General features: G+C 46.3%; 1 protein-coding gene across 4 annotated transcripts in view; it reads left to right on the forward strand.

The window, feature by feature from the left end:
• Window positions 1-12,873, forward strand: part of SPATA13 (spermatogenesis associated 13) — a 233,320-nt gene that overhangs the window by 127,744 nt on the left and 92,703 nt on the right. The window lies entirely within an intron of this gene.

Here is a 12,873-nt window from a genome sequence, read left to right on the forward strand (position 1 = left end):
TCGGTCAGTTGCTTCCCAGCACTGGACAGTCTTGTCGATGAGTAGAATAACTTGAGTTTATTTAGCACTTGTTACCAAGGCCGTCTAAATTCGTGTGTCCCGCGGTGCTCCCGCGTCTCACCTCTTTTTCCGTGCCTGTGTTTTCTACCCTGTTATCCCTGCCAAGTCCCCAAGTTCTGTGCGCGCCTTCTCTAGCAGGCACAGAAACGTTACCTTTTTTTTCCACACCCCGCCCCCCCAACCTCCTAACGAACGCTACCTTTCTGTGTCCCCCTTCTACCAGGCTTCCTCAATGCAGTGTCCCCGGGACCTGTTGTCTGTGCCTCCCTGTTCTGAACCTTGCCCTCTGCCCCTCCCCCACCCTTTAGAATTTTATGTGACTGTTTCTTACCCAGCATTCTCATCTTCACCCACCTGCCTTGGTCCCCAGATCAGCCATTCTCCTGCCACCAGGCTGCCGGTCTGTCTTTCTGCTTAAGCTCCTGTGTCTTTTACCTGCCTTTTACCTGTTTCTCCCTGTGGTTTCCCCGCCTCCAGTGCACAGCTTGTTTCGGTTCTTCTGGTTGCTGAGTTTTCTCCTGCACTGCCGTCCCTCTGTCCATTTCTTCTCTTCCAGTTGGTCCCCCATCACCTGGCAGACGTCTTTATTTTAGAATGTCGGAAAGTGTCAGGAGGAGGCGGCAGCTTCCCCAGGACTGCCCCAGAGGCAAGAATCTCCTTGCCTCTCCTGGTTGTGTGTGTATTCTTGCTGAAGTAGTACCATCTGTAGACAAGTTCTCTGGCTGTGTTGATACTCATGTTGATATGAATGTTAGGTAGCAGTTATCGAGCACTTACAAGGAGCCAGGCACCCTTCTGAGGAATGTACATGCAGTAATAACTCATGAATCCTCCTCGCATCCCTGTAACATCGATGCATTCCTAGCCCCATTTTACAGATGGATAAAGGGAGGCTTGGAGAAGTGAAATACCAGGCCCAGAGCCCCTCTTCTCACCACACCAACTTTTGAACTCAGACATGGGTTGGGATTTGGCTTTGGGAATGAGGTTATTATTTGTGTGTTTTATTTAGTCTGCATTTTATAGCAGTTGAGGGCATAATAGCTGTACCTGTAGAGCTGCGTGTGGGGAAAAGCTGTTGTCTCCCGTCCTCCAGAAAGACGGGGACGCTGCCTGGACTGACTTCCAGCTGGCTTTCCTGAAGGGAGTGCTGGCCCCCTTGGCTACAGGAGAGCTCGAGAAAGCTTCATGCCAAGACCATTGCCAGCTGCTCCACCCCTACAGTGAGAGGTCAGTTTCACTTTAGCTGGCCAGAGCTGCAGGGTCCTTGAGCGCCCTGTGATGCTGTGAGTCAGTTTGTTTCCATTTCATTGTACAATTTAAAGCCTTGTTCGGATATCTCCTTCGCCTTCCTGTGAGTTGTAGGAAAGTATTTGTTCTTTTGCAGATGCTGAAGCAGAGTCTTGGGAAAGTTTTCTGCTTCGATGGCTAGAAGGGACTTTATATTCCACAGATGAGGAAACTGTGGCCCAGAGAAATAAAATGACATGTCCAAGGGAGGCAGCCGGACGGTAGGGCTGGCCCTAGATGCTCAACCTGCTGGCTGCTGGGCCAGGACTCTCCATGCCTGGCTCTACAGCCTGGCGGGGTGGCCTCTCAGAGACTGCTGTGTGGAGCAGCGAGCGCTGCCCCCCCCCACCCCCTCTTTCCTGAGCTCAGAGGCATCAGGAGGATTCATTGAGGATGGAATTGTCCGTGGGCTCTTTTTTTTTTGGTCTGAAAGCTAAATATTTTAAGAATATTTGCTTCTGAGATACGTAATGGCATACATGGGATCATAAAAACACAGAAGTATAAATTCAAGTGTTTTAGAAAGAAGTACTTTTTGTTTTCCAGAACATCAGGCAGGAACACCAGGCAGGAACCTCTGCTTTCTAGACGCATATTGTACAATCCATGGCGGTTTCAGAATCAGTAACTGGAATGTTGGATTGCGTTTTCCACTTGTAGAGAGAGAGGCATTAGTACTCACGTGGTTCCCTTCATCTCTGCATCTCAGATGAAACAGAGGTGACGGGAAGCCTGTCTCTGTTGCCCTTGCCCTGCCTACCGGTCTCTCCTACTGACCTGGGACTCCCGTCCGTGCCTCCCAGTTCCCAGCTTCGCTCCCTGCTGTCTGGTTCACCTCTTTCTCCAGGAGGCCTCGGGGAACCTAGAGGGTGCTGCCTCCCGACAGTTGCTCAACCATTCCATACCTGCCGTTCTTGACAGAATCCAGCCCCGATGCCCTCAGGTGTACGTTGCATGTAATTAACTTCTCTCTGATGTTCCCGAATGAGATGGGTGGGTCTGTGTGTCCCTGGGAGAACTGATGAGACGTGTCTGTGTCCTGTGGTTTGGATGAGGACTGTGTAACTGAAGAGCAGGTTAGGTTCACAGCTCCCTTGCATAGGTGAAGGCGTCAAGGTTCATGGCTGTAGCCCCATAGGACGAGTCAAGGCTGACGTTTGAACATGGGGCTGCCTGGCTCAGGAGACCCACACGCATGCATTTCCAGCCTGTCTCCTCTGAAGCTTGTAGCTCCCTCCACAGCAGTGTCCTCGTGGCTTTTTACGAGCTAGAAGTTTCTTGGTGCTGAGCCGAGGTGAGGATACGAAGGGGTGCGTGGGGCCTTAGGGGGTTTCCGGTCACCCTCGTTCATCTCCCTCCTGGACGAGGGGTACGCTTGCTGACTGGGGGAAGCCAGGAGCTGCGGCAAGCCCCAGATGGACAGGTGTAGTCCAAACGTGGCTGTGGCCATGTGCTGTGGTCGGCATGTCAATGCTTGTGGTCACGGGTGATGCCCCGTGCTTCAGCCTGTGCTCGTGATCTTCAGGTGTCCTAGACAGAGAACTGTTCCCTCCCTTCTCTAGGACCTTCGAGGACCTGATTACTTGGCCAGAAATAACCTCCGCCTGTTTCCATGTCACCATGAAAGCGCTGCATGCTCAGCGCTGTTATTTCAGGGACCGGGTGCCTGACTTGGGACATTTTCTCTGGCCAGATCTGAGTGGGCCCCCATTCTGTCTTGTGGTTTAGCCATGGAGTTGAGGAGCTCTAAGAGGACCTCTGTCCATCTGGGGCTTGCCGCAGATGGCTAAGCTGGGAGAGAGAGGGACCAGCCTTTTCCCTCCCTGATTAGCTCCATTACAGAGATTGGCAGGCAGTCCTTGGAGAAAATAGCACACAGGTCTGAAATGACTAGCCTGGAAGGTGGCCATGGCGGGAGGCAGCCCACAGGAAGCCAGGGTCTTTGCTTGGCATCCCAGGCAGGTGCAGGGGACGGAACCCTGATTTTACTCTCAGAGCAGAGGGGTTGGGAGGCCAGGGAGGAGGTTTGCTCCTGGTAGCAGAACCGGGATCACAGGCTTTCAGGGAAATTGCTGTTCATATAACAGGAGCAGTAAGCAGTCTTGTCATGGAGTATCAAAGTTACACCTCAGTTACATTAAACAGGGTCAGGCCCTCGTCACTCACCACCACATACAAGGTGTAAAGAGAGAGAGTAGGTCGGAGTCCTAAAACCACTGACCTGTAGGTGTAGAAACCTGTCCACTTGGGGTGTTGGGACTCTGTGGCTTCAAGAGTTTCTGTGCTGGATGCTAGGAACATCCCTACCCTCAGGGAGGCTCAAACACTTTCAGGGGGGAGAGGCTGCTGTGTGAAAGTCTGGGGACCCATAGCAGGTGAGGGGTCAATTTGCAGGGAGTGGTTAGGGAAGTCCATGAGAGGCCTAGGGTCCAGGAAGCCTTCCTGGAGGAGGCGCTAACCACAGCCTGGGCTGAACAGGAGTGCTCAGGTTGGGGAAGGGGCTGACAGAGGGAGACATTCCAGCCTCTGGGGACAGAATAAGAGGTGGGGAGACAGACCCCAGTTTGGTGATGAGGGACCGTTAGACAATTCTGAGTGGCCCCCAGAATTGAGGGGCCCTTCGTTCATTACTGTCACTGTGTGCCCAGAGCAGTGGTTCTGAGTCACTATCTCCCAGGTTCGTTAGAAAAGCAAATTCTAGGACTTTCCCCCTGGAAGCCCCCAGACTCAGAGACTCGCGGGTGTGTGTCTGTATTTTAACACCTTCCAGGTGAGTTTCTTGCATGCTAGCTTGAGAACCAGCGCTCTAGAATGTATGAAAAACAGCAGCTCTTCATTGCTCCGTCAAAGATCCGGGACCACATTCCTGCCTGGTCAGACCTCCCTCTGGGATCCGCCGCCCACCGCCCTTGTGTTTCTGTACTGTGTACACTCGCACAACTCCCTCACCCACCCTGCTTCATTTCATCCCCGCTAGTGATGTAGACTATTTCTACAACACTGCTCCCTGACACGATTTCTTAGTGTTTCAAGGTCGTCAGATAAATGGTTCAGGTCCCAACTCTGCTGCTTGCCTGCTGTGTGACTTTGGGGTGGCCTTGACCTCTTTGTTTCAGTTGCCTTTCTGAACAATGTAGATGGTGGTACTCATCTCTTCACTGAGTGGTCCAAACTTTCTTGGGTGTTGGAATTACCTGGGGGTCTTTTGGAAAGATTGATGCCTTCTCCCACCCCCAAATAGTGTTAGATTGTTCAGGGGCAGTAAAGTTGGGAACCACAGTCATAGGTTGCCATGAGGATGGGCGAGTCTATTCTTACAGGGTGCTCAGAAGAGGTCCTGGTACTTATCAGCTGGGGGAGGGGAGGCTCTGATGGTTTTGTGATGGGATGGGGAGAAAGCGGAGCCATTGTCGCTTGTTCCATGAATACTTGCTAGGTGTTGAGGGCCTATTGGTTTGGGGCTCTCCTGGTGGTTCCATCTTATTCTGAGTGCATCTCCAGGTCTGACTCTGAGCATCCTCCTGGCAGGACTGCAGAGGTCTTGCGTGAGCAGAGCACACAGGCCCCCACCCCCGGCCTGCCTTCCCAGCACCAACACCGTCTTCCATCCTCTATACAGAAGAACTTGACTTCTTGGAATATAACCAGATTCTAAACTCATGAAGGAGCAGTGCTTTCCAGTAAGAATGCTCCCCCCCGACCCCGGGGTTCTGACCGTGCCCTAATCTGTCATTTGTACCTAGACACCTGTTTTCAGTCACACAAAACACCTCCAGGCTTGGTCTTTACACCAGAACACACCAAACATCTCCATCTCTGTCTTTACACATGAACTGTCTTCTCTGATCTAAATGTCATATTATAAATTGTGTATTTCTGGCAGTTACTTAAATAACATATGACTGTTCTGCATACTGTGCCCCATCACACATATTCTTTCAACCTTCATTCATTGTTAATTCAATAACTGTTGATGGGCGTCTGCTTTGCATCGAGTCTGAGCTGATGGCTTTACCCCCTCTTTCCTGTGGAGGAACAAGCATACCTATCACCATGTAGAAGGCGTTTCTTTAGGTTTCGGTTTATAGCTGCAGCCTGCTCTATACCTTTTGGTAACGTAATCACCCCACTTGTAATAATAGAACATCTGAAGGACATTTTTCATGTTGACTCCGCGGGCTTTCTTTGAACCCTGCTGAGATTAATTAAATCAAACCCCATGCAGCAATTATCCTAAAATATCCCCACCAGTTATTAAAATCCAGTTTGCCTGGGGCTGGAGACCATAGTTAGTACTCTCAGGATGAAATCCACCATCCAGTGTAAGGTCTGTGGGTTTCTCGTTTCTTTTAGTCTAGAGTCCGTCCTGGTGGTTTGGTCAAATCAATGAAAGAAACAAGAAATAGGAGAATTCATATCTCAGGTTTATGATTTGTTCTGTCTCTGTGGAAAAGTTAGATTCTGTTTTTGGTTTTGTTTTTTGCTGTGCAGGATATATAGGAAGCTGATGTTTACTCTTTCGGTTGGCCGGAGTACATTTAAATCTGTGTTGAAAATAGAAATAATTGATTCACTCTATTTGTTCCGCTGCCGGAGGACTAAGCGAAAATCTACCACTAGGGAGACTTTTGTGTGGCCAGCACACAAGTGGCTCAGTATTATGGTAAAGACTAGCCTCCATTGTGTGGCCTTAACATTATCACTGGTGTTACCCACGGGCTGAATAGCCTTTAGAAATACAGGCCTTCACAGGAATTGCCCTGGCTTAAATGCTCCATGGATCCTTCTGAAATAACATCCCCCAACCCCTCATTTGAAACAATAAAGGAGGAGGGAATATATGAATATCTACAGCTTCAGTTATATTCAAAAGGATTAGATTTTTTAAATGAGAAAAGTTAAAACTGTGTTTTAATTTTAAAAATGTGAGGTTAAGAAATAACCCAGAATACACCGGGGAAAGTCAACAGTGTTCTTTAAAATGGTCTGTTCTAAGATCTCCCAGGCCTGCTTTCTCTCCCTTTGACTTTTCTGAAACAAACCTAAACTCCCCAGAGTGGATTGAGTGGCCCCGTCTTACTGAAGAGCCTGCTTGTTTTATAGAGTCGAGTCCAGCTCTGGCGTTAGATCTCCCCTCTGCGTCCTCAGGCCTCTCTGCCAGGACCATGGTGTCCCGCACTTCCCAGAAAAGCATGGGGGACTTCACCATTATGGCCCAGCTCCAGTTCTTGGCGGTGACCTCTGGTGGGGGGGTGTGTGTGTGTGTGTGTCTCTAGGGTGGGGCCCACACACGTCCTGTGCTGAGTCAGTGTATCCTTGAACCTAAGTCAGGTTGAGACGCCTGGCATCCCTGAGAAGTGAAGCTGTGGAATTCTGAATAAGGAAAGTGGCAACTTCTTCCGAAGATTCACTTTTTGATGAAAAGCCATGGCAAGGTGTGAGGAAGAAGACTGACTCGTAAACTTGCAGCTTGTGGAATCTGGATGACTGGTGGGATTCTGTTCGTATTTTTTTCTTCGTTTTTTAACCTCAAGGCATGTGCAATCCTAGCTCCCTGACCAGGGCTTGAACCCATGCCCCCTGCAGTGGAAGTGCAGAGCCCTAACCACTAGGCAACGAGGGAAGTCAGTTTGTATTTTCAGTAGTTGTCCTCACCCACCAGCATCGGGATCAACCATTCTGCTCAGGGTTGAGCCGCCTGTGTCCAGATGCAGCTCTTGAAAGGCCATGTGCCTGGCAGAGTGTCTTGTGCTCATGGATGATGATGGTGCTCATTGAGATGGAAGGATGGACCATTCCTAAACACAGCCATGGTTCCAGCCAAGGGGAGGCCCTTCCCAGTCTCCACTAATCCTTCCCTGCAGCCTCACCGTCCCTCCTAGATCTCTGTGCTGGGTGGGAGGGCAGCGATGTAGGGTGACCTTCTCCGGGCTCTCTATCAGGCTAGATTCTTCTGCCACTGGGGATGGGGAGCCCTGGAGACGGGTAGAGATGCTCTATCTGTCTATGCTGTCCTCCCCTGCTGTGGGTTGGAGCTTCCTGTGGCTCGACTGAAAATTAGGAGAAAATACTCAGGCTTAGAGAACATGGTAGACCTTCTTTCCGATCACCTTGTAGGAGGAAGCAGGGTTTCTCTCTGCTTTTCCTGGTCTGTTCCTACTCTGACCCTCATCCAAGGTGCTCACCCTGAGTGGGTGCTCGCTTGAAGCCTTCACACGAGACAGGGATGCCCGCATGTCCTGGCATTTCAGGGCTGGCAGTGGGTGGGTTAGAGCGCACAGCGCCCCTGCCGCCGCCTGAAGATGTCAGTCTGCGGCACCCTGACATACACCAGCACGGGGTTTATCTCACTGACTTCCTGGGGGCTGTTTCCAAACCTGCTGTGATTAATTAAATCAAACCCCATGCAACAATTATTCTGAAGCAAAATGGCTTATTAAATTCTGGTGCATGCTGGATTACTGAATTTGTATTGTCCCAGTAGACAATTACAGCTTGTTTTCTCCTCTAGGACTTTAATAGCCTGTTTTTATTTTTGTGGGTGAATACAGCCAATCTCTCCTGGCTTTTCTTTCCTGCTGGGATGAGTTGTCTCTAAGGAAGGAGGAAATGCCATTGTCAGCAGACAGCACTGTTTCTAGGCTTTCCTGGAAAGTCGATTCCGTAGAAGCAGGTCTTACTCTCCACACAGAACGTCCGTTTTTCTCTGGCTGGGAATTTTTTTAAGAAGTCTTTGTGTCAGTTGGAACACTCATCTTCTGAGATGAAGATAGTGGCTATCTGTGCAGATCAGTCCAGGAGAAACAGAAGGTTGGCTCAGCAGCAGGGTTTCTGGTCCCTTGTCACCCGGACCCGGGGCAGCCACTTCTCTGTGTGTGCTTGCAGGTCAGCTGAAGAGACCTGGGAAGCACTTGGGTTTGCATTATTGAGAGAGGATTGAAAAAACAACAACAAAACACTGGTTTCACAAGTGTTATGGTTCTTTATGGTTGCTTCCCTAGTGGCTCAGTGGTTGAGAATCCAATTAACGATGCAGAGGATGTGGGTTTGATCCCTGGGTTGGGAAGATCCCCTGGAGAAGGAAATGGGAACCCACTCCTGTATTCTTGCCTGGAGATTCCCATAGACAGAGGAGCCTGGCGGGCTACAGTCCATGGGGTCACAAAGAGTCAGACACGGCTGAGCACCTGAGCACGCAGGCATGCACACACGTTTCTTTCAAACAGCAGAGTTTCTTTTATGTGATTGTTTCTAGAGATGACTAGCCATGCATATTCCACATGCCTGGTCAGTGAATCTTTCTTTTCCTTGTACAGACTCAGGGCTGCAGTTAGCTTGGACCACATTTCTCATGGTCTTTTAGATGGAAAGGTGTTTTCCCCATTGGGAGGAGCCTACAGCTTTCACCTCAGAAGAGAGGGAACTTCAGACCCGAATCAGGATCTGTTCGCTAAGGGCTCAGGAGGTGATCTGCGTGGTTGCTGGTCTCAGGACAGCGGCTCTGTTGCTTTCGGAGTGCAGAGGCCCTTGTGTACTCAGTGCTGCCTCAGCCAGAGGCGGAGGGAGATGGGGAAGTGGTGGCCTTGGTCTCAGAACCTGCTGCTTCCCTGTGGAGGTAGCCACGCCCATTTGCTGGTGTCTACACAGGAACTCAGACACGTCTGGCACCTGTCCTGGACTGAACCTGCCTCCATCAGTCATGAGGTTTGCACAGTCAGGAAGGTCTCTGTAAAATACCCAGATCCTGGTGCCTGATTGTATGGAAGACTCAGCTGTGGTGTGTAGATGGTTTTCTTTAGCTGGAGTGACTTTGGTAAGAGTCAACATCTGACACACAAGAGGCAAGAGGTGGCAGAAAAGAGTGGGGATTTGAGAGTTCAGTCAATATGGAATTGTATTCGTCGGGAGTTTTACATTCTTGTTAATCATTAAGATTTTTTTAAAAAGCTGAAACTATTGTAGATTCACAGCATGGTATAATGCAGTGGTATTTATGCGATGTGTACAACATCATGGCTGGGATATTGACATTGATGTGCATGCATGCATGCTCAGTTGCTTTAGTCGTGTTTCACTCTTTGCGACTCTACGGATTCTACCCTGTCAGGCTCCTCTGTCCGTGGAATTCTCCAGACAAGAATACTGGAGTGGGTTGCCATGCCCTTCTCCAGGGGATCTTCCCAACCCAAGGATCGAATCCACGTCGCTTACGTCTTCTGCATTGGGAGGCAGATTCTTTACCCACTGAGCCACGTGGGAAGCCTGTTGACCTTGCTACGTGAAGATAAATAGCTTTTCCATTACCAAGAAGGTTCTTTGTCTTGTCCTTTTATATCCACACCCACTTCCTCCTGCCCCTACTCCTTCTTTCGCCTCTAGCTACCACTAATTTTTCCTGCATATAATTTTATTTCAAAAATATTGTAAAATTGGAATCATACTGTATGTTAGGCATTGCTTTTCTTACTCAACACACTTCTCTGAGATGATACTACTCCTTCATTAGATATGTGTGGCTTGCAAATATGTTCTAAGTTTGATGAAGTCTAATTTATTGATTGTTTTTCCTATTTTATGGATTATGCTTTTGGTGTCAAGTCTAAAGAACTCTTTGCCTAGCCCTAAATCTTGAAGATTTTCTTCTACTGTTTTTTAAGTTTTATAGTTTTACATTTAAGTCAATGACTCATTTGAGTTGGCTTTTGTATAAGGTGTGAGATGCAGGTTGTGTTTTTTTGTGAGATTTTTGTTTGTTTGTGGTTTTTGCCTGTCTAATTGTTCTAGCCCCCTTTTTTGTTAGAAAGGCTATGCCTTTTCTATGCAGTGACTTTTGCATTTTTATCAAAAATTAGTTGGGCATATTTGTGTAGGTCTGTTTCTAAGTTCTCCTTTCTGTTGCATTGAGCTATGTGTCTCAGCCAACATCACAGTCTTGATTACTGTAGCTTTGGGTCTTGAAATTGGGTGGACCAATTCATCCCAGCTTATTCTTTTTCAACATTGTTTTAACTGTTCTAGTTCCTTTTGCTTTCATATAAATTTTTGAATAATCTTCTCATGTCTGCTAGAATTTGGGGAGAACTGGCATCTTTACTATTTCGAATCTTCCAGTCTTCCATTTTTTCATCAGTGTTGTGCAGTTTTAAGCATATAATTTCTGTTCATGTTTGCATAGATTGCACTTTTGAACACTAAATGGTATTGTATTTTTGATTTCAATGCCCATGTGTTCATTGCTATGTAGAAATACAGTAAAAACAATTTGTGTGTGTATTTGACTCGTGTTCATAACCTTGTAGAGCTCATTGATTAGTTCTAGGGTTTTTTTTTGTGGATTCCTTAAGACTTTCTATGTGGATAATTGTGTCATCTGCAAATAGGGATGGTTTAATTTCTTTCTTCCTAAACTGTACGCCTTTCATTTACTTTTCTTGCCTTATTGAACTGGCTAGGACTTCTTGCTGCTGCTAAGTTGCTTCAGTCGTGTCCGACTCTGTGCGACCCCATAGATGGCAGCCCACCAGGCTCCACCGTCCCTGGGATTGTCCAGGCAAGAACACTTGAGTGGGGTGCCATTGCCTTCTCCGAGAACTTCTTGCACTATGTTGAATAAGACTGTGAGAGCAAATGTCCTTGCGTCTTTCTGATCTTAGAGGGCATTCTGTCTTTTCACAATTAAGTATAATGTTAGCTGTATGTTGTTGGCAGATGTGCCTTATCAAGTTGAGGAAATTGATCTCTTCTGTTTTTTTAAATGATGACTGAATTTTATCAAGTGTTTTCTCTATCAATTGAGATGATTATGATTTTTTAGCCTGTTAATATAATGAACTATATTGATTAATTTTTCAAATATCGAACCAGTGGATTCCTGGAATAAACCCAAATGGAACCCACTTGATCCTGTGCATAATTATTTTTATATATTGCTATCCCTGGAGAAGGAAATGGCAACCCACTCCAGTATTCCTGCCTGGAAAATCCCATGGATGGAGGAACCTGGTGGGCTACCATCCATGGGGCTGCAAAGAGTCAGACACAACTGAGCAACTTCACTCACTCCACTCACTCATATTCTCTTAGGTTTTATTAATCGTTCTTATGTCTATATTCATGAGAGATCTTGGCCTGTAGTTGAGTTTTTGTTTGGTTTTGTTAGTGTTGTAGGGTACTATCTTTATCTAATTTTGGTATCTGGGTAATACTAGCTTCATACAATGAACAGAAAATGCCTTTCATTTCCTGGGTGACAAAGGATGGAATTAGTGTTAATTCTTTTTTAAACATTTGATAGAATTCTTCAGTGAGATTTCTTCTTAGTTTTGAAATGACAAATTCAGTTTCCATAATGGTTAATGTCTGTTGAAGTTATCTACTTCATACTGTATTAGATGTGGTAGTTTTTGTTTTTTGAGCATGTGATCCATTTTCTCTAAGTTGTCCAATTTTTGTGTGTGTAGAGTTGTTCATAGTACTCTCTTACTATCTTTTTGATGTCTGCAGGGAGGGTAGTGTTATCTCATCTCATTCCTAATATTGGTATATTGTTTCTTCTTTTTTTTTTCCCCTTGGTCAATCTTTTTAGGAAGTTTGTTGACTTTATTAATCTTTTAAAAGAACTAGCTCTTAGTTTTACTGATTTTTGCTATTTACCTGCTTTCTTTTATATCTGCTCTTACCTTTGTTACTGATATTTCTTTCCTTTTGCTTGCTTTGGGTTTATTTTGTTTTTTTTCCCTAGGTTCTTGAAGTGGGAATTTAGACTACTGATTTGAGTTCTTTCTTATTTTCTTATGTATTTATTTAATGCTATAATTTTTCCTCAGAGCACTGCTTTTGCTCTGTCCTGTAAATTTTGATATGTCACATTTAATTTTTATTTTCATTCAGTTAAATGTCTTTTTAAAATTCCTCTCTAGACTTCCTCTTTGACCTGTGGGTTATTTTTAACTAATTTATTTATTTTACTTTACAATATTGTACTGGTTTTGCCATACATTGACTTGAATCCACCATAAGTGTACATGTGTTCCCCATCCTGAACCCCCCTCCCACCTCCCTCCCCATCCCATCCCTCTGGGTCATCCCAGTGCACCAGTCCTGAGCACCCTGTATCATACATCAAACCTGGACTGGCGATTCATTTCACATATGATATTTTACATGTTTCAATGCCATTCTCGCAAATCATCCCACCCTCGCCCTCTCCCACAGAGTCCAAAAGACTGTTCAATATATCTGTGTCTCTTTTGCTGTTTTGCATACAGGGTTATTGTTACCTTCTTTCTAAATTCCATGTATATGCGTTTGTATACTGTATTGGTGTTTTTCTTTCTAACTTACTTCACTCTGTATAATAGGCTCCAGTTTCATCCACCTCATTAGAACTGATTCAAATGTATTCTTTTTAATGGCTGAGTAATATTCCATTGTGTATATGTATGACCTGTGGGTTATTTAAAAGTATATTTAGTTTCCAGATGTTTGGAAAATTTCCTCACATCTGTTATTGATTTTCAGTTT

This window comes from Bos grunniens, chromosome 12, assembly GCF_055505025.1.
Source record: "Bos grunniens cultivar Pamir isolate PY7600 chromosome 12, Bosgru_T2T1.0, whole genome shotgun sequence".
Lineage (NCBI taxonomy): Eukaryota > Metazoa > Chordata > Mammalia > Artiodactyla > Bovidae > Bos > Bos grunniens.